Below are 19,859 nucleotides of genomic sequence, written 5' to 3'. Positions count from 1 at the left end.
AGGGCGTTTGTCAGGGAGGGAAAGAACATCCGACGTCATTTTATACCTCTACTTAGGGGAGCGTTTGTAGACGCGGTACTGAAACTCCCCCTTTAGGGGGATGGAATCGAGGTAAGAGATATAAGCCTATGACGTGGCAAGAATGGGTTTGCCCTCTCCCTATAGGACCAATTGAAATTATGTATCGAACCTAAAATCCTATATATGGAAAAAAGGCTTTTACTGATCATCTTTGTTGCCGTTTTAAAAGAAGATTCCCCATATTTGTATTTCCAATTGCACATTTCAACAAGTCTTGAAGCATTACTGAAACAGCAAAATATTTAAAATGACCTATGTGTTTCAATTTTTAAACTTTAGTTATTGATTTATTCGCTACTACCCCTTTATTGTTAAATCACAATTAAATGTGTTATGTCCTCCGCATCATTTAACGAAGAGTCAATTAAAAAATGTGCCACTATAGGAACTAGTAAGCCTATTGGTGATTCAATGGTTATATTTTTATCTCAGTGATCCGTCTTTAAAGGGATAGAATCAAGGATTTCCGACTAGTACAAGATGAGGGCAGTTTTAGGTTAAAAAATGTGCCTAAAATTATGTGTGCCAAAAAAAAAATCGAATTAAACCGTTTAAAATTAAGAAAAGTACGTTAGATATTTTGAAATTCAAACTAGCCGCGAATACCACCCAACTTGTTTTGTTACCCTAGTGACGTTGCTAACGTCCACTGATTCATTGGTTGTTTGGAAATAGGAGTATATAGGTAGCTCTAGATCACTGTATAGTAGCTTTTCTCCTTCACTGGGGAAGCGGCGCATATTCGAGAAGACATTTGTAAACATAATTCTGATTTATCATGTTTATTATCCTTTGTTTCCTTAACTCTTGGTTACGTTGTAGAGTTGGGATGATAGAGATTTGTCAAAATAGTTACGGGTAATGGCCAAAACACCTCATTTTTGCGCTATTTGGCAAAGGCTTAGCTTCCATGAAAAATACTAATTTGGCGAAAATGCAAAATGCACAATAGTATGAAAACTACTTTTAGGTGTAAATCTACTATATTTCCGTGTGAGAGGAGGCTAGCGGGGTAATGTAGGTGGTTCGCTCGTGTTTTTGCCGAACGACTGTAGAGGGAGCAGTGATGGGAGCGGCGCCGAAAACTAATTCTTTTAAACATTAATTAAAAATAGTTAAGTTATTAAAACTATCAATATATATATATTTTTGAAAACGTAATTTTAGGTTCTATCTGATTTAAAAAAATGAAAGCTTTTCGTTTGTAGTCAAAAGATTGATTCTATCCCTTTAATGTTTCGAGCACCCCTATGTATTTAAGGGAAGATGCCACGCAAAAATGAATCAAGACAATAAAACTGCAACATTTGAATGGGTAGGAAATAGGGAGTCAACATATTCTTGTGTTTCATTATTATTTCTCCAACAGTTCCATAAAAGTTGGACATTTATGATTTACCAACTACATATTTACATACATTGCTGGAGAATATCCGAATTCGAGTATAAGATAGCTAACAATTTACAGCCTACTGACAAATGTCAAGTTCAAAACTGGGAATAAAGGTACATTTTTGGAGTTCATGGACCTAACTGGTTCGGCCTCCAGTTTTATCGCAGTCTTCTTTCATATATCGCCTTTCAAGATGCTCAATATCTTCTTGATCTCTTTCAACCAACAATCTTCCTCGTTGACATCATTTAACCTATCAGTGATCCCCGATGTTTTATCCAGTTATCTTTCCTCTGCGTGTGGTGTTTTGACAGTGAATGAAGTTATTAAAGTACATTGTCCCTGTATTGCTATCTTTAATTTGCTAAAATAAACCTGTTAGTAACAGAAGAAAATGAAGAGAAATTCCTACTATAGAGGTCAAAAATAGTTCCCATTCGGGTTCATGTCAAACACGTCATTACCACAAATCTATAATAAAAGAAAAGCATATGAATATTTCTACTTGTTAGACATGTGTGCAACATTATTTACCAGTTGAACATTAATGCAATAGTTGCTTAATAAAAGGTAGAAGTATTTCTTTCGCTGTTGGTGCTTTGATTATAAAATAGGTACGGTATGATGGTGCCAAGTGCCAGGGAAGATGGCTGTGACAGTCATGGAATATATATTATAAGCATATCGAATCAGGCTTTCATGACCCATAAGGATTAGGCAATCATATTTGTATCAAACCACAATTGTCTTGGTCATGGCCATTGAATGACGAAATACCTTCGCTATGGGATGGTGCCTCATTTCATGTTCCAATCATTCATTTCCTAGCGTGCCTCTGTTGCTTGAAACTTATCTTACAGAACCAAACAATAAGTAAATAACAGAAACAATAAAATCTTTCTTTACTACTTACTACAGTCTACAGAGGACTTTCTTCGTTAAGCCTCGGTGTAAATCCTTTTGACTTCGGGCAGAGTTCGACTTCATTTTCCCACAAAACAAAGGCATATTTTTTAAATTATAACAACGCAAACCCTTATATTTTGTAAACTAACAGTATTTAAAACAATAATTTAGTTGTCTTTCTTTCTAAAGTCAACAACACCAAGAACAATATAGTCCATTACCTGCCATTACCGCCATTAGCAACGACGAAGTGTAGTCTGCTAAGTTCCGGTGGAAAAAGAAAGCAAAAAAACCGGTCAATTAACCGATTCATGATGCTGAACGGTTTGCCGAGTTCTAAAATTACTACTTTGAACCATGTTTGAATTTGGTGTATATTTTGACACGTGTCAATGTCGTCTACTCGAAAATTTCAACCTATCACAAGTCTTAAATGAGTTTTGCCCCAAAACCGCCACCGCCAATGAAAAGCCCTAAGTTCGATCCTGACCGACCAATCAGAGAGCTTAAGTCTGGGGGAGGAGCATACTTTTTCTGCAGAATACGGCCCCGGAAGTTAGTGGAAATCGGTCTTCCACAAGCTAATATCCATCTTTTACATTTTTCTATCTGGGTTTTTGGTTTTGGAAACGCGTGGAAGGATATTCCTTTCATATATTTTTAAGCGAATACCTTGAATCATTCCTACAACCGTTACAAAAACAATTTGGCATTTTTAATAAGCCTCGGTTTCCTCCCAACAGACGTTGATTTTTGGTTGAACAGAGTGAGTTGGGACGCAGTCGATGGAAGCGGAAGCTAGCGGCAAAGAATTTTTAAATTCTCTCTGCTGGCGGTAGTAAACGACGTTACTCGCGCATGCGCGTTAGCTAAAATTGTTTAACGGAGATAAAAATTCTTACCCCCACTTTCTTTCCCATTTGCCACTGTATGACGGTTTTTTAGCGTTAGATCAACACTCCCTCCCTGCAGTCGTCGACGCTAATTAATTTTTTGATATTTTATCCGAGCTTGAACACCATTATTTGGATTTTATAATGAAGTATAACGCCCTTAATAACCACTACTTTGTTATCAGGTCCAATTTTCGTCTAAAAAGAAATTCAGGTAAATAATTACAGTTAATAGAGGTTTTAATATCGTTTGAAGTAATTTTTCGACTTTCGTTTTGGCCAAGGCTCAAGTTGAATTTTGGTAAGTCTGTGTAATATACTCTTTATAGCAGGGATAAGGGAGTTGAGAAGGATTGGTAATGATGATGGGCGACCTGCGGCACCGTATCTCTCCCAATGTACCTCGCGCACGCCCCTACTATTCGGTAGGCGATTGCTAAGTGCTGCCGCGTAGCGCCATTTTATGAGAACTAGCTTCTATTTTTAAGATAGAGGGAGCGTCCTTCACAATTTCTTCCGGTACGACCCTACCTAACCGCTGATAATGCTGGGAGGACTACGGTGCCGTAGGTGAGGGTACAGAAGCAACGCTATAGGTATGGGACCGTCCATAAACTACGTCACGCGAAAAAAAGCATTTTCTGACCCCCCGTCGCCCCAGATCACGCTTCGTCACGCTTTTCTCAGACCCCTCCCCTAAAAACCACGTCACATTTCTTTAACCCCCCCCCCTCCGCACTATGATTTGTCTTAATATACAAATTTAATTTGATTAATTTCTTGAGTGATATGCCGCCCTCTCAGAAATATTTTGCTAGGCTGAAAATTCAAGTTCTCTTCAGTTTTAAGCTTTTTCCCTCTGATTGTTCTTTAGAATTTTAATGTCTGGATGTGCTTTTTATAAGATTCATAAAAGTTCCACAAAGCTTAGTTAAACGGGCACACTTTTTAGGTTTCGACACTATCACCGAAAACAGACTAATCGAGCTTGAGATTTAGAAAATTTGCCAAAGAATCGAAACCATTTCAATCGGCAGGGGGATTTGATTCATCCTCACAAATAATAGGGGCGAATAAACAGAGACATGAGAGAGTTTACGCTATTTATTTTAAATGCGCTATTTAAATTGGCTATATAAAGGTGTAAATAGTAGATAATTGCTTAAATTTTCTACTATTTAAGCGATGATGGAATAACAATTTTGGTAAATTTTTGTAATGGTGGGCTAAAGAATGTTGTCTTTCTTCTTCTATAACATAAGAGAGCCAATTAGCCTCTTACTGACTTCGTAACAAAATCAATGCTAAATGTGACGTCACGCATCGAAGAACCCCTCCCTCCCCCTTGTCAGGGGCCGTCACAAATTTAGAAACCCCCTCCCTCCCATAAGAGTGTGACGTAGTTTATGGACGGTCCCTATCGGGGTTTCTACTCCATTCCTCTCTCCTTCAAGTTTATAGCGTTTTTCGTCCTTTATGATTATAAAAACAGCTGATTTCCAGCTCCGTTTTGGAATTTGATATAGTCTGCTTCGCTTCATGCTAGAAACATATCCTAAGTTCCTAACCCTAGGTTTTACAATTTAAAATACTACTGGAAAGATGACAAGAAGTTTAATGTGCCGGGAGTGTGGCGCACTCCTGTAAGCCAAGCTTCTGGGCGGCAAAGTTTGAGGGAATACGGCACATGTCGGCGATCCTATCCTATAGGTGCCGACTGTCCCGTGTCCGCCGGAGGTGACTTACCCCAATTCCACCTTCCGTCACCTCCCAAGTAAACCTCATTTCCTTCCCTGCTTATACACATACGACCTAGCGGCCCCCGTCAGTGCTGGGCCGCGTAGGGTCTCCCGCTCAATTCTTCCTGGTGCTCAAGGCCTAACGGCTAAGCACTAGTGTTGGAGGTGAAAAAAAAAAAAAAAAAAAGAAGTTTAATGTGTTTTCGCTTTGGCAGTTAAGACAGTGGTGTTTACGTAAGCGCAGTTAATTCAACACTTCCATATGAGGTATACAGGGTTTCATTATTTTTTAATTATATATTAATTTTATTTTGGCTATTCTCAGTGATCATTCATATGTTACAACGCAATTTCGGATTTTTGTGGTCTCCCAAGTCTCCAAAACTGTAACTTAAACATTTAGGCCAAATTTTTATAATAATCAAGAATATTTATAGATCATCAAGGGTATAAATAGGCCACCTAAGACCCATTTGATTTATGATAAGATAGATCATGTTAGGTTTAGATACAGGGTTAAGCTTATGTTAGGTTAGGTTGTTATGAGCGGCTAAAGGTTCATCTGTTTTTGGAATTATCAAGTTTTATCAACTGACTTTATTTCCCCTTTTCCAAAATTTTACTAAATTGGATTTGTTTTTACCCCTGATTATTGCTAACTATCTTGTTTATTGCCACAAACTTTCTAAAAAAATTGGTTTTTTAGTTTCTTTCTACCCTAAAAAGAGGCCCACTTTTAGCCATTCGTAGGTTGCCTTTCTTTTAGCCATTCGTAGGTTGCCTTTCTTTTAGCCATAATCAATGCACCCATGATCTTCTTAGAGGGAATTTACATAGGCTGATTGCAAGAATGATTTCACAGACAGCTTCTTAAATAGATTATAGCACATTCCTTTTTTGGTAAAGTTAAACACACGTAACTTTCTCAACACATTTATTTAAGAAGTAGACAGTTCTACGAAATTAAATTGTTAATAATTTTACAATTTTTAAAAGGCTATTAATTTTAATTAATACTCACTAATATCTCGTGCCATCATTATCAATAATGTATCACAAACCAAAGATGATTTCGATTTATATTTTATTAAAAACTGCTAACTAATAGCATTCTTGGTTCCTTAGATAATAGGGACGGGAAATGACCCTTTTCAGCCTGTTAAGAGTTGACTACCGCCTTAAGACTGAAGTGATAGAAATTATACAAAAACGTCATTGTTTGGACCAAGACTGAAAAAACCAACGATATGAGTGAGGTTTATCAATTGACTGAAGTTTCATCTTTAAGTATTTTTAGTAGTTTAATCCTTAATCACTATTTAATTCAATCAACTGATTTTACTCTTAATCGATCTATTCCCTCTAAATTTATTCAAAAAATTGCATATCTCCGCTTTTTCAAGAACAATTCCATTTTCCGAAAACATTTTATCATGAAATTAATTATTTTGAAGGGATTTCGTATCGATGTTCCTTAACTTGTAAGCACCTTCACTGACATTCAAGTGGTTTAAATATTAGTGGCTTGAGAAAGTTTCAAGTTTCCACCAAGAAAAGTTTTTTCAACGGTTACAATTTGTTGAGAAGACTGATATTCGATAACATATGATTAAGAGTAATTTATTTTGCTCTGACTAATAAAATAATGTTGTTTACAAAAGGAAAAGGAACAACTTTCGTCCCATGTGGTTGCTTTTAGTAGGTAGCTCTCCTTTCATGGACTGGAAAAATATTATATAAGCATAAAAATAACCAGATTCCATAAAAAGAGAAATTTCTCAGTACTGAACAATGTCATTTTATATTCTTTTCAGCGGAATTAATACATAAATCACTTCACTCTAAGCGAGTTATGATATAAAATTTTGCAGTCATCCGTGCTTGCAGTGTATGGGTGCTCTTTTTAGAAATTCAGTAGAATATTTCAAATATTAATTATTGATCCCTCTAAACGTATACCCTTCAAAATAATTAATTTCATGATAAAATGTTTTCGGGAAATGGAATTGTTCTTGAAAAAGCGGAGATATGCAATTTTTTGAATAAAGTTAGAGGGAATAGATCGATTAAGAGTAAAATCAGTGAATTGAATTAAATAGTGATTAAGGATTAAACTACTAAAAATACTTAAAGAAAAATTTCAATATCTGAAACTTCAGTCAATTGATAAACCTCACTCATATCGTTGGTTTTTTCGGTCTTGGTCCAAACAATGACGTTTTTGTATTATAATGTAGTTGATGTAATGGTAAGGCGTTCCCATACTAAGCCTCTGTGGTAAAATAAGAAATTTTTAGTTAAGTTTAAGTGTGGTTATGTAATGAATATATACAGCTTTTACGATGCTGTTTCTTTTCTGTCAACATGTGGACTCCGGTTACACAAAAAACAAGCATGGCGAGAAACTGGTTAGTAAAATATCCAGAACCAGATTCCAACTCTAAAAAAAAAGCAAGAAATTGGTATTAGCTAATAGTTTTTTACTCCTGCGGGGGCGAATCCCTCCTCGCACAAGTATTGTTCCGACTATTCAAGGTCTCTCTAGCATAGCTTTGGCAATGCATGGCGACAGGAATACCGTGTGTTTGGGGCTTTTCTTCCCATTATTCTGATTTCGATTGTTTAAAGTAAACACTTATTTGGTGACTCCACCAGAACGAACTCTAGTTGAAGCCACAAATAAGGATAATAGGCCAGGACAGATAGGCCGAAAAAGGGCTTGACCTAGAACATTTGAACATAAAGATGAAAATTGGTACATGTGTTGTTTTTGACCCAACAAAAAATATACTAAAAGTCCCCTGCTGTAGAGCGCGAGCTTTCGCCGCCATCTTGGAAAATGGCCGCCGGGAATGCCAGCTACAATGTATTCCACGTTCTTCTTCAAAAACTATGAAACTTAGTACACATTATGATTGGAACCACATGAACATCTTGGCAAAATTTTATAGCTCTGTGTTTAATAGTTTGGTCGCCATATTGGAAAATGGCCGCCGTGAATGCTAGGTAAAGTATATTTCACCATGTTGTTGGAAAATTATGAAAATTGATAGGTATTATAAACAGAGCTGTATGAACCTCACAGTAAAATACTGAAGCCATTAGTCTGATAGTTTGGCCGCCATGTTGGAAAATGGCCGCCATCAATGCCATTTAGATAGAGTATATGGTTCAAAAATTATGAAAATTGGTAATTATTATGTTGAAGACCTTCTAAACATCACACTTGAATATTGAAGACGTGCTATGATTGGGGCACCTTCTTCGAAAATGACTGCTCGAAGTACCAAATATATTAACGATATATAAATTTTTTCGATATTTTTTTGTTGAGTAGATGATTTTCATGAACGTATAAAACGCCATAAAAAACTATTTTCGAGTCTAAATTATCGACCCATCTTCAAAAATGGTCGCTGAAATATTACTTTCCTAAAATCTGGAAAAAAGAAAAGGAAAGCCATATTTTGGTGAGAAAAAACTGTTTTATATGGGGTATATACATTCTAGTGTCGTTAAGGATTAGATTTAAGACGCATTTTTAACATTTCGTTCATATTTCTCGTCATCCAGAAGATTTTTTATTACGGCTAATACCTTGACAATTACCACACATTGCCCAGCAAGCTAACCCAGATCGTCTTCATTCAGAGTTCTTTATACAAGATGTTCTGCAGACTGCAGGTACAAATAATGGGTGTTATAAGTTCATCTGATGCCGGAAGGAGTATGGTGTCAATGGGTCTTTGACTTTCGCGATCGCTAACTAGTCCCCACTGTTCGGGATTAAATCGTTTCCTTGCTATTGTTGGAATAAAATACACTAGGAAAAATGTAGTTTTGCGGCGTCGGTTGTTGGATGAAGCTAAGCGAGATCAAATGAGGACTTGACAGTATGTGTGGCAACGGTTCCATTATACGTGTAATATCTACATAGTTGAAGCGTGACGTGTCAATTATCACCCTAAAAAAAGCGAAAAGAAATCTCTCTTCGGCAGCAGCTATAGCTTCCTTAGATGCAATGTGGTCATTAAAAAAGCGCAGCAAATTTGTAAGATCTTAATTATCTGTCATTACTTTAAACCACGCCTTTTCATAACCACACGCAGTTACAGCACGTAAATGAAAGAAGTGGTCTCTGAACCTTTTTAACTCAAAGGACTTGTCGTGGCCCGAGTTCGGTGTGACGGTTCGGGAGTTCCTTGGGGTCGCCCTTGGTTCAGACCGTTACTTGCCCCATTCCGTGAAGGTTTTGCTGGACCGCTTCACCCCGCCCAGGTGTTGCCATGGCTCGCCTCCGCTATTGGCAACCCTCTAGGGGTCGCGGATACACTATTTGTTTGGGCCGTATGGCACTGTTGTGCTTGGAGAGAACGTCCCCGTCCCCTCGAGTCTTCTGCTGCCTTTATCCTTCCCTGTCACCTGCTCAAGTGGCGTTTGTCGGGCCCACTGGCCGATCCCGTGTGCCATGACGGCGGTTCCGCAGGTTCATTTTGGAATATGATGGGGAGGGGCGCTGATAAGGCCCCCAGCTAGGTGTAGCGCCTAATCAAGGGTTCTGATATGCAATTATTATGAAAAATCTTCAGGATGACGATGAATATGTATGAAATGCTAGAGATTTGTCTAAATTCTAATCTTAAACAACAATAGAATGTATAAACCCCATATTAAATCATATTCTCTAATCAACGTGTTGAGAATAACAGCTTAGTATAACTTTTCTTTCTTTCAGAATTTAGGGCAATGATTTTCATGTTGCCATTTTTAAAGATGGCGTCGATAATTTCGACTTCGAGATATCCATTTTTTGTTGTTTATTACGTTAATGAAAATAATCTATTCAAAAAAGGAATTTCTAAAAGATTTATATATTTGAAATATATTTAGCATTTTCAGCAGTCATTTTCGAAGATGGCGCCCAAACTATCAGTAGCACGTCTTCAATATTCAAGTATGATGTTTAGACGGTCTTCAACATAATTATTACCAATTTTCATAATTTTTGAACCATATACTGTATCTATATGACATTGATGGCGGCCATTTTCCAATATGGCGGCCAAAATATCTGATTAATGGCTTCAATATTTTACTATGAGGTTCACACAGCTCTGATTGTAATACCTATCAATTTTCATAATTTTCCAACAACATGGTGAAATATTCTGTACCTAGCATTAACGGCGGCCATTTTCCAATATGGCGACCAAACTATTGAACACAGAGCTGTAAAATTTGGCCAAGATGTTCATGTGGTTCCGTTCATAATGTGTACCAATTTTCATAATTTTTGAAGAAGAACGTGGAATACATTGTAGCTGTAATTTACGGCGGCCATTTTCCAAGATGGCGGAGAAAGCTCGCGCTCTACAGCAGGCGACTTTTAGTATATTTTTTGTTGGGTCAAAAACAACACATGTACCAATTTTCATCTTTATGTTCAAATGTTCTAGGTCAAACCCTAAAAGTCCTGGGCTATAGACCATAATCGGAACCATACGCGTAAATTAATAACAATGTACAGTAGAACGCACTAAGCCTTTTCAAAAAGTTTGCGTTTAAAAAATAAACAAACTCCTCAAAGATACGCTCCAACGCGTTACTTGTCACATTGCCAACAGTAGAGAAAGAAAAATCGGCCTGTAAAGCCAGGAGAGAATAGGAGCCTAAACTCAAGCAATGGGAGAGACAGAATCGAAGGCGGTTAGTTAAGCTACTTCTTGTCACATGGGTTACTGATGCTTGAGTTACTAATTTCTGCCCGCTATTTAACACAAAATGTACTACTTCAATCAAGAGCGGATGGTTATCGGCTTTGATTCTGGTACCTATAATCGTGAAGAGCGGAACATACGCCGTAAGGTTTCTTGTAAATACATGTTAGCTATACGACAGGCGAAAATTAACTTTTACCAGAGGAAGTACGTATCAAAGGGGTTTCGCGAGGCGTCGAGTTAAGTTTTTTTTCGAGCATTCCAAGAAACGCATTTCTGGCTGGAAGTCGCGGATGAATATACTTCCCTGAATCAATTTTCTCTTCGCCTGTTCAGGTTGAACCATTTTAGCTAGCTTTATGACCGTGACGTGGCGCGTGTAAGAAAATTTCTCCCTCTGAGTGAATGCATGGAAAGGGACGCCTTACCCTAGCTTAAGCTACAGATACCTACTTCCCCTATTTGCTACTGCTTTTACTATATTATCAGCGGAGGAGGGTTTCTGTGAATGGTTTCTTTAATTATCTCGTTTATTAGATTGAGCTGATGAAGCTGAAGGACAAGAGGATGAAAATGATGAGTGAAATTTTGAACGGAATCCGCGTCTTGAAGTTGTACGCCTGGGAGAAGTCATTCAACAGAATCGTTCTTGAAATCAGGAAGAAAGAAACTGCTCTCATGAAGAAACAAGGCTTCTTCCAAGGAACAAACCTATTTATATCTGCTCTCATACCTGTTTTGGTAAGAACGTAAAAGATTACGCGGAATATTATTGATTATGGGGGGACATAGAAGTGTAGAAATTTGAGCTCCGTATCAGCTCATTCCCCAAGAGTCCTCACTGGACACAAAAAGGCATATGTCCTTGAAATCTCTAGGCTTTTACTACGCACAAGAAAGGCGATAATTCTACATTTCAGCGATGAAATAAGAACACGGTTGGATGTACTTGGTTTGCTGTTGGTCGTCATCTAACTATAAACTATTTAAAGCATAGCGCGGCCCCAGTGGATTCCTTACGTGTTGACTTTCCTTACGAACTCCAGTTTTGGCTTGGCGAAACTAGAGGCCTTTGTGGGCGGGATTTAAACGTGCATGTATAAATCACGCCCACTAGCCTTTGCCAAGCCAAACCCGGAGTTTAGGAGGAAAGTGCCCTTGTAGGAGATCTGCTCTAACGTTAGGGCTTACACACTCTTATACCTCCATTTTGAGTTTAACAGATATTGTTTCTAAATATTCAGATTACTTTACCGTGTTTCGCCATGTACGTATTAATTGACGACGAAAACGTTCTCACCGCGAGGAAAGCTTAAGTCTCCTTTCAGTTGTCACGATTAATATTGATGTCAATTTTTGTGTTTCCGGATTTAGTAAATACCCTTGTTTTGGTAAGAACGGTGTCAGGGAGGGTCAAAAGATAAATCGTCTCTTTGCTTTTTCTACTAAATATATTAACTGGTTTCCGTTAATCAAAGATTTTAAAGTTTCTGGATTTTTGAATGATTTTTTTGGTGTGTTTTGGTACATAATTTTGAATATTACATGATATAACGAAACGTTTCGGTTTACCACGTTTGTATGTGGTTGACACCTTATTACTGTAGCAGTTGATGCTAATCGAGCTCCCACCAAGTCACAACCATTCTTTGGTATATCATTTGAGAAAAAAATATTTCATAGCGGGGTGGCGTAGCGGTTAGCGCTTTAGCCTCGCAGCAAGAGGATCCCGGGTTCGACCCCGGACTGTGGCACCGGGTTGAAATCTGGGAACAAATCCTTCCGCGTAGAGTTTGCAAGTTCTCTCCCCGCTTGTTAAAAGGAGTTTTCCTCCGCGGTCTAACCCGGTTTCTCCTTTCCATCAAAACTTGCAGAGGTTATAGTCAGTATAGGGCGCTGTAGGATAGCTGTGGCATAGGAGCTAGCCACCACCCCTCTATGCAATGTAAAGGGACCCACCTGTAAATAAGGCACAGGCTTATTGTGGAAATCCCTTCATAGACAATGCCTAGATTATTTTTATTATTATTATTATTAAACCGACTCTAAAACAAGAGTTCCAAGGAAACCCTTACAATTTTGTCGCGCTTTCTAATGTATTTTAGCAATGTATAATGAACTCCATATTGATATAATAGCAAAGGATAATTATTACAAAAACTATATTTAGGCACTGTATAATTAATGCCTTACTTATATTCAGTAACATTGCTAATTAATATTGAAATCGTATAAAGAATATCTCCCCAACAAAAGCCGAGATACAACAAACCCCAAAAAATCCTTATTTCTCAGCCTGTTACGGCTACAATGACAGGGAGCCGAACATAAAGAGGTCACACAAAAGACACGTGTCCTTGGAATGACCCATATTAGTTTACAACACGTTTCCGCACAATTTAAATGAGTTCATAGTGTTTAGCAGACGGCATAATGAATTTTAAACTTTTCAGGACGGTCTGAGAATAGGACTAGGCAATATCCCCGTCGGCGTTACAGCGTCACTTTCGGCGAAAATGAGCCAAATAACGATGAAACCGAATTACAAAATTAAACACCGTTAGCGGAATGCAGTGAGCAACAAAAAATGTCGAGTCCGCACGTTTAATTACCGAAATTCAAAGAATAACAGCGAAAACATGAGAGTGGAGGTATTTTTAGTAAGGTCTCAAACACAGTTATAGAAAAGCCCCGTCATGAGTCCCGAGGAACAAACAATACGAGCTTTTCCAAGACCTATGGCAAAACGCTGCCAGTAGGTAAAACCAAAAGACGGCGATAACACGAAAAATAGTTTAAATCACTGAAAATTAAGTTTGATTACCGTTAACGGAAGGCTTTAGAAGTCGTTATGTGCAAAAATCAAACGAAGCCAACTCGATCACGCGCTCAGCAAAAAAAAAAATCCTTATTTCTCAGCCTGTTACGGCTACAATGCGGCTCTGGAGCAATGAGATAGATCTCTATGAGATAGATAGAGTTACAATTCAAATACTCGCGTATGCGTATTTTATTTAACACGTTTAAAAACTATCTTGACAGCTTGTTACACAGATTATAGCAGCAGACGTTAATAAAAAAAGTTCTTAGGGTGGCGCCACCCGTATTTGATAAAGATTCATGCTCGATAAAAGGTGTATTGCGAAACGTCGATCTCGAGATCTCACGTTGTGACTCTAGGTTTCATATATATATTCTATCTCATTGCTCTGGAGTAGTTTAAAGAGAGCGAAGGCGAGACGACGACGAAGGCGGAGCTGACGACGAAGGCGGAGCTAATCTTCCGTTTTTATGTCTTTTATGTCTCCGTAATATTTTTTCTCCATCATAGATGGCGACAAAATTAAAAAATGAAAAACCAAGACTATTAGATTTAGAAAATGTTAATTATTAGAAGATTATTTTTCCGCCTAGTATTTTCTCCACAACTCAGCGAACTATATTAACAGTCTATTAACACATCACTACGCCGAAATTACATTTTCCCAACGAAGAGGTATTGTTTTTAGAAAATGAATTGTCGCGTTGACCTTCCCTTTAGTTAAAACATCTGAAAATGATGCAAATCCACTAAGTAATTCTTTACAAACACACGTCTCGGTCAGGAGAATTGCAAAGTTGTTGAGTCGTTAGGAAACCAAGAATTACGTGGACCAGATGGCTAGCAACGCCCAATATGGTATGTCAATCTATCAGGGTATTGAAAAATCGAGATGGGTAGCTTATTATTTCCGGCAGCAATTCCTCCACATGCGGATGAATTTAATCTCAAAATTAATAGTGGTTAACAAGTAGAAGTGCAACTTGAGCGCCGAGAAAGAGACAACTTTAGGAACTTCCGTTGCATTGGTATAAACCAAAAATATCCTCTAATCTTAAAATCAGGTTTAATTCCCATGGTTGCCTTATCCCCCGGGTCAAAAGGAATAAATATTAGAAGAAAACCCCTTTAAAATCTTATTTGTAAAATACGCCAATCAGTATGTCGTCCTTGAAGAGGAAAGCCTGAAGTTGTTTTTATAATGCTTCTAGACATTTATAACCTCTCACAGTAAGTCAATTTTGACAAAGTTAACATGAATTTATTTTTATGAAAATTTCAGCAATTGAGATTCAGAAGGGAAAATTTCATTGGAACTTGGATCACGAAGCAGCGGCGTCTCTTCGGGACATCAATTTGAAAGTGTCCCGTGGTTCTTTGGTGGCCGTGGTGGGTCCGGTGGGTTGTGGCAAGTATTCCCTCTTGTCCGCTCTGGTGTCCGAGATGCAGAAGGTGGAGGGGAGGTGAGAGTGCCCGGGCGAGTAGGATACGTTACTCAACAACCCTGGATACAAAACACCTCACTCAAAGAGAACATACTCTTCGTCGACGACATGGATGGGGAAAGATACAACAACGTCATACGCACATGCGCCCTACAACCGGACCTCCACCAACTACCCGCTGTCGACGAAACGGAGATCGGAGAAAGAGTAAGTAAATATCCCCTTCCGCCTCTTAGAAGTATTGGGAAAGAAACAAAGATTTCACTCTGTTTAGCATTCCTCAATTTTTGGTTTAGTTTTAATCGAAGCCCATTGATTGGGAAGTGTTTGAAATTAAAATATTTTTTCTAGACTCCGGTTTTTGGGGTTAGCGAGAGGAAGATTGGGAATACGGGCTAGGTAGCTAGAAATAGAGATTGAATTTCAATGTACATATATATATAAAAACTTTTTCGACTATGATTTGTAAATGTGTTTGTTTGTGGTTTGTGTGTCGAAGTTTCCCGCCACGGTATGCGGTAACTGCCCCGTTTTTAGATACATCGTATGATTAACATCAACGAAGTGGGTCTTAGTTTGACCTGGCCTGTTGTTGGCGATGGTGGTGGTGGCGGCGGCGTCGTGAAAAGAACTGCCTTAGACAGTATAAAATTTTTCGATCGTCATTGAAGGGAGAGTGAATGGCAGAGAATTGTGGTGAGGTGATATTTTTCGATAGTCTACTTAATAGGAAGGAAATTATGATAGTTAGGTTAAGCCATATACTCTCCCTTAAAAATTTCTCTCACCCGTCGACAATGAGTTTCACCGCTCCCCTCTTTCAACATTCAAAGAAATCGACGGAAATTTTGAAAGTAAAAGCAAGTATTTACTGATGCTCTTTTTAGAATAGTCATAAGGCACCGGGATATTACAATTATTGGGTGTTTTACCGAATTCTTTCTCTTTCAAACGCTTCTGGCCATAAGTTCATGTTAGAAACTTATAAGATGCGGAAATTATGCATCGGCATAAGTCTATGTCATAAACTAAAACTTTCTGTACGTGTATTAATTGAGCGTTAAGTACGTAATTATTTTAGCACTGTTAGGGGCAACTCGACCATCGAGGGTGTAATAACTATTAAAGGTAACTCGACCATCGAGGGGGTAATCACTGTCAAAGGTATCTTGTTGTTCTAATTTACGTACGTTACGATCATACGATGTGGCTAATATTTTTGTCTTGACAAACTTGTTTATCTCCCCCTTTCAAGAACGAGTCTTTCCTCTTATACATCCTCCTTGGTTTATAAGCGAGATTTTTGAACGAAAACCTCGCCGACAATCGAGAAGAGGTTTTTTCATCACCTCTCGTGTGTCATACAAAGAGTACATTAAAGTGAAGGCTTTCACAGCGGTAATGTCTAGTATAATTTAATACCAGTTTGGGGTAGGACTGTTCACGAGCCGAGCTGAGCAAGATTTTTTAAAAGGCCCGGCTCGGCCTCCGCAAACATACGACAGTTTGTGCTGTGGAAACAGACTGTTAAAACTGAAAAAACCCTGGCGTTAAGTGGTTTCATTCATAGTTAAATAGCTGCATTTGTTAGTAATGCGTTCGTTTACTAATTTTCCATGATAGGGTATCAACTTGAGTGGTGGTCAACGTGGCCAGAGCAATTTATCGCGATGACGATGTTTATCTCTTCGATGACCCTTTGGGGGCGGTTGACTCTCACGTGGCCAAGATTCTCTTCAACGAAGTCATCGGACCAAAGGGATTTCTTCGTAAGAAAGTAATTAAAGCTACTCTTATATTTCCCATGAAAGCGCTAAGCGACCATTAATGAATGGTGAACATTTCTTTTCGCTCAAATAACAGTAGTAGTTGAATATGGTGTCACTGAATGTAATCAGTTGCTTTACGGTGAAATACATTTCAGCTGACATCTCGTGTATAGGCCTACATATTTATCTAAGCTGAATGTATTTTAATTTAATCCGTGCCCCTTCAATATTAACTGCTCGAAAAGTAATCAAAATATATTAATTCTGAATGCGACTAACTATCGGAAATAAACCCTTTTTGGTCTTTCACTTTTAAAAGTCGCTTCTTTTTGGTAGTTCCATGCTTTTAAATTTCTTACAGATGAGAGTTTTGGTGACTCACAACTTGAGCTTCATCCGAGAAGAGGATGAGATCTTCTTCATGAATAACGGACGAATCATCGAAAGGGGAACCTTTGACGAAATCATCAGTCATCAAGGAATGGCCAGAGATTATTTCAGTCAACACATAAGTGACATGAGCAACGAGAATAAAGAAGACCCGTGAGTAATTTTGCATCTACATCTACACTTTCAAGTCATAAAGTAAACAATATACTGTACAAAATAAACCCATAAGGGGTGTACAGACTGTTAAAGAAGTCTTTGCGCGTTGCATTTTTCGCACATATTTTACTATATTTCAAAAACTATTCAAGCTAGCGCTCTGGAATAAAGTGCGTTATAAAAGTTTTGCATTTCTCTTTCATATTTTACCCGTTCCAAAGTTGTCCTTTGCATACTTATACCGGAAACCGGAAATGTCAAAATTATCAACTTTGAAAATATTGGATTCTCGAGGATATAAATGCGATTTTCGGATTCCTTGGGGCCGATTCATATTGAAAAGTGTTCACCAAATTCAATTCGGATGAATAGGTCACGAGTAATCAGCCTTTATTCAAAATCTGGCAAACTTGGTTAGAGTGGCGATAGTTCATCATCGAGTATCGAATCTTTGTCGTAATAATGCTTGTTAGATGTTATGGCACTTTATGCATATAAATATGATTGGACTTGTGGCGCAATACTTTGAAACAAATCAGACGTTCATTAAAGGGATGGTGAAGTGGAAAATAAAGTAATTTTTTATTGATTCTTCTATGAGACCAATCTGCATAGTGAAACCTCCAGGAAATAACGCCGAACGATTTTTAAACGACAATTAGTTTCATGGATAATTTTAAATAGGGATCTCCGACCAATCGCGTAGCGCCCCGCCTTTTTATCAACAATTTTCTCTTGAAACGCTCCGTGTTGAATCAATTTATCGCGAGATTTGAAAAAAATTGCACGATGTGACAATTGTGGCGCGAGACATGGAGTGTGCCACGAGAATTTTGTTAACAAAAAGGCACGGCGTAACGCGATTGGTCGGAGGTCCTTATTTAAAATTATTCTTTAAATCTTAGCCTAATTTGTATATTAAAATCAATGGGAGGTATTTCCTAAATTTTTCATTATACAGACTGGTCTCATAATTAGTAGAAGAATCGATAAATAAAATCACTTAATTTTCCACTTCTCCCTCTCTTGAAGAGAAAACTCGCGTCTTTTGAAGAGGAGAAGCAGTTTGAAAATATTGTTATTTGGGCCATGATATCATAATATTTAGAACTCATATTAATTACGTCTGGGTCTTCAGCCCGACTCATTGCAGCCTAGTGAAAATCTCATTCATGATGGCGTATGCGCTGCACGAGTGCCTTCAAACAGAAAAATTCGACTGTTCCATACATGGAACAACTTCAGAGGATATGGGTTCTATGCTAGGAACATCCGCTACGCGATTGAGCTTAGCTAAACAGAGCCTGGGGTTGCCCATAGCCTCCCGCGTTTAGCGCAAATGTGAGGCCATTAAAAGATCTTTATTTTAGAAACAGGAATAGGGAACATAGTAATGTGGGCGCGAGTCAAAGTCCCGGACCCCCTTCCTCGGGACGGTGGGATATGAAAGAAGAGGCTGGTCATAGCGACAAAGGTAAAAAGGAATTACGTATTTTTCGCCGTCCCAGTCAGCAACGTCATAAAAACCTAGTTTAAGTGAGCCAATCTGAAATTTTAAACTCTTTATTACGTGTTGGAGGGAAGGGCTCTATACTGGGCTATGAGTCGGACTGAATTAAACGCTAACCGTTCTCTATTCCTATCTCTAAAATTAAATCTATCTCTGTTGAGGCTTAATAATAAAGCCGACCGCAACCAAAGCATGGGCAAAGGCGTATTTCACAACTGACGTTCAAATGGAAAAGCCTAAAAATTAAATGAAAAAAAAAAATGAATGCCGGTAAGAATGATCACAACCGAAAATAACAGCTAACAGCTAAAACGAACCCGAACGGTAAACACTTGAAGTTGGTCTCTCTGTGCTGCTGGTCTGCTACTCCTTTTGTTTATTTTCTATGGCAAAAAAACTAACTTTGGGAGGTATTTTGGATATTAGGCTATTTTGTGTTTTAAGACTTTTATTGTGTAGGAAAGAAAACGACCCTGTTTAAAGTAACTTTGGATAATTTTTTATATTTAGTTAAAAGTTGAAATTTATTTATAAAATTTGGGCGAAAATTGTTAAATAACAAGACTTCCTTTGAGTTTCAAATCGAAGAATGTTCGTGTTCTTTATTTAACAAAATTTTTTACAAAAAAGACAGTCACTTTCAGTTTCAATTGTTGCTTTTATTGGACATCCCCTAGCCGTTAAAGGAAGGATAAAGAGGAAAATAGAGTGATTTTTTGATCGATTTTTCTCATTATAAGACCATTATATGCACAGTGAAACATCCAGGAAATACAGTCTCCGAATCATTTTAAAATTAAATTTGAAATAAGCACCACTGACTAATAGCTTAACGCCCTGCCTTCTTGTTAACAAAATTTCCGTTGCACGCTCACGCGCCACGATAGTCACATCGCAAGCAACTTTTATTAAATCTCGCGATAAATTTCTTTCGACGACAATTTTGTCAATAGGAAGGCAGGGCGTTACGCGATGGGTCGGAGGTCATTATTTCAAATTTTCCGTAAAATATGAATCTAATTTGAATCATTCGGATATA

At 38.0% G+C, this 19,859-nt stretch overlaps 1 long non-coding RNA gene across 2 annotated transcripts; it reads right to left on the bottom strand.

Moving 5' to 3' along the window:
* Positions 1-1,736: 1,736 nt before the first annotated feature.
* LOC149672189 (uncharacterized) lies at positions 1,737-2,928 on the bottom strand. Of its 2 annotated transcripts, none has more exons than XR_016367173.1 (4): positions 2,602-2,928; positions 2,388-2,524; positions 2,009-2,322; positions 1,737-1,945 (listed from the first exon to the last, which is right to left on the bottom strand). It is a non-coding gene; the product is annotated as an uncharacterized LOC149672189 (long non-coding RNA). The 2 variants fall into 2 exon arrangements; XR_016367172.1 differs by having other exon boundaries at positions 1,745-1,945; positions 2,009-2,327.
* Positions 2,929-19,859: the final 16,931 nt, after the last annotated feature.

The sequence above is a fragment of the Phalangium opilio genome, unplaced genomic scaffold (genome assembly GCF_054372755.1).
Source record: "Phalangium opilio isolate 3A_F unplaced genomic scaffold, DU_Popi_V2 ptg000054l_1, whole genome shotgun sequence".
NCBI lineage: Eukaryota > Metazoa > Arthropoda > Arachnida > Opiliones > Phalangiidae > Phalangium > Phalangium opilio.
Note: the sequence above shows the minus strand (reverse complement) of the source record. Positions and strands in the feature narration are given on the sequence as shown.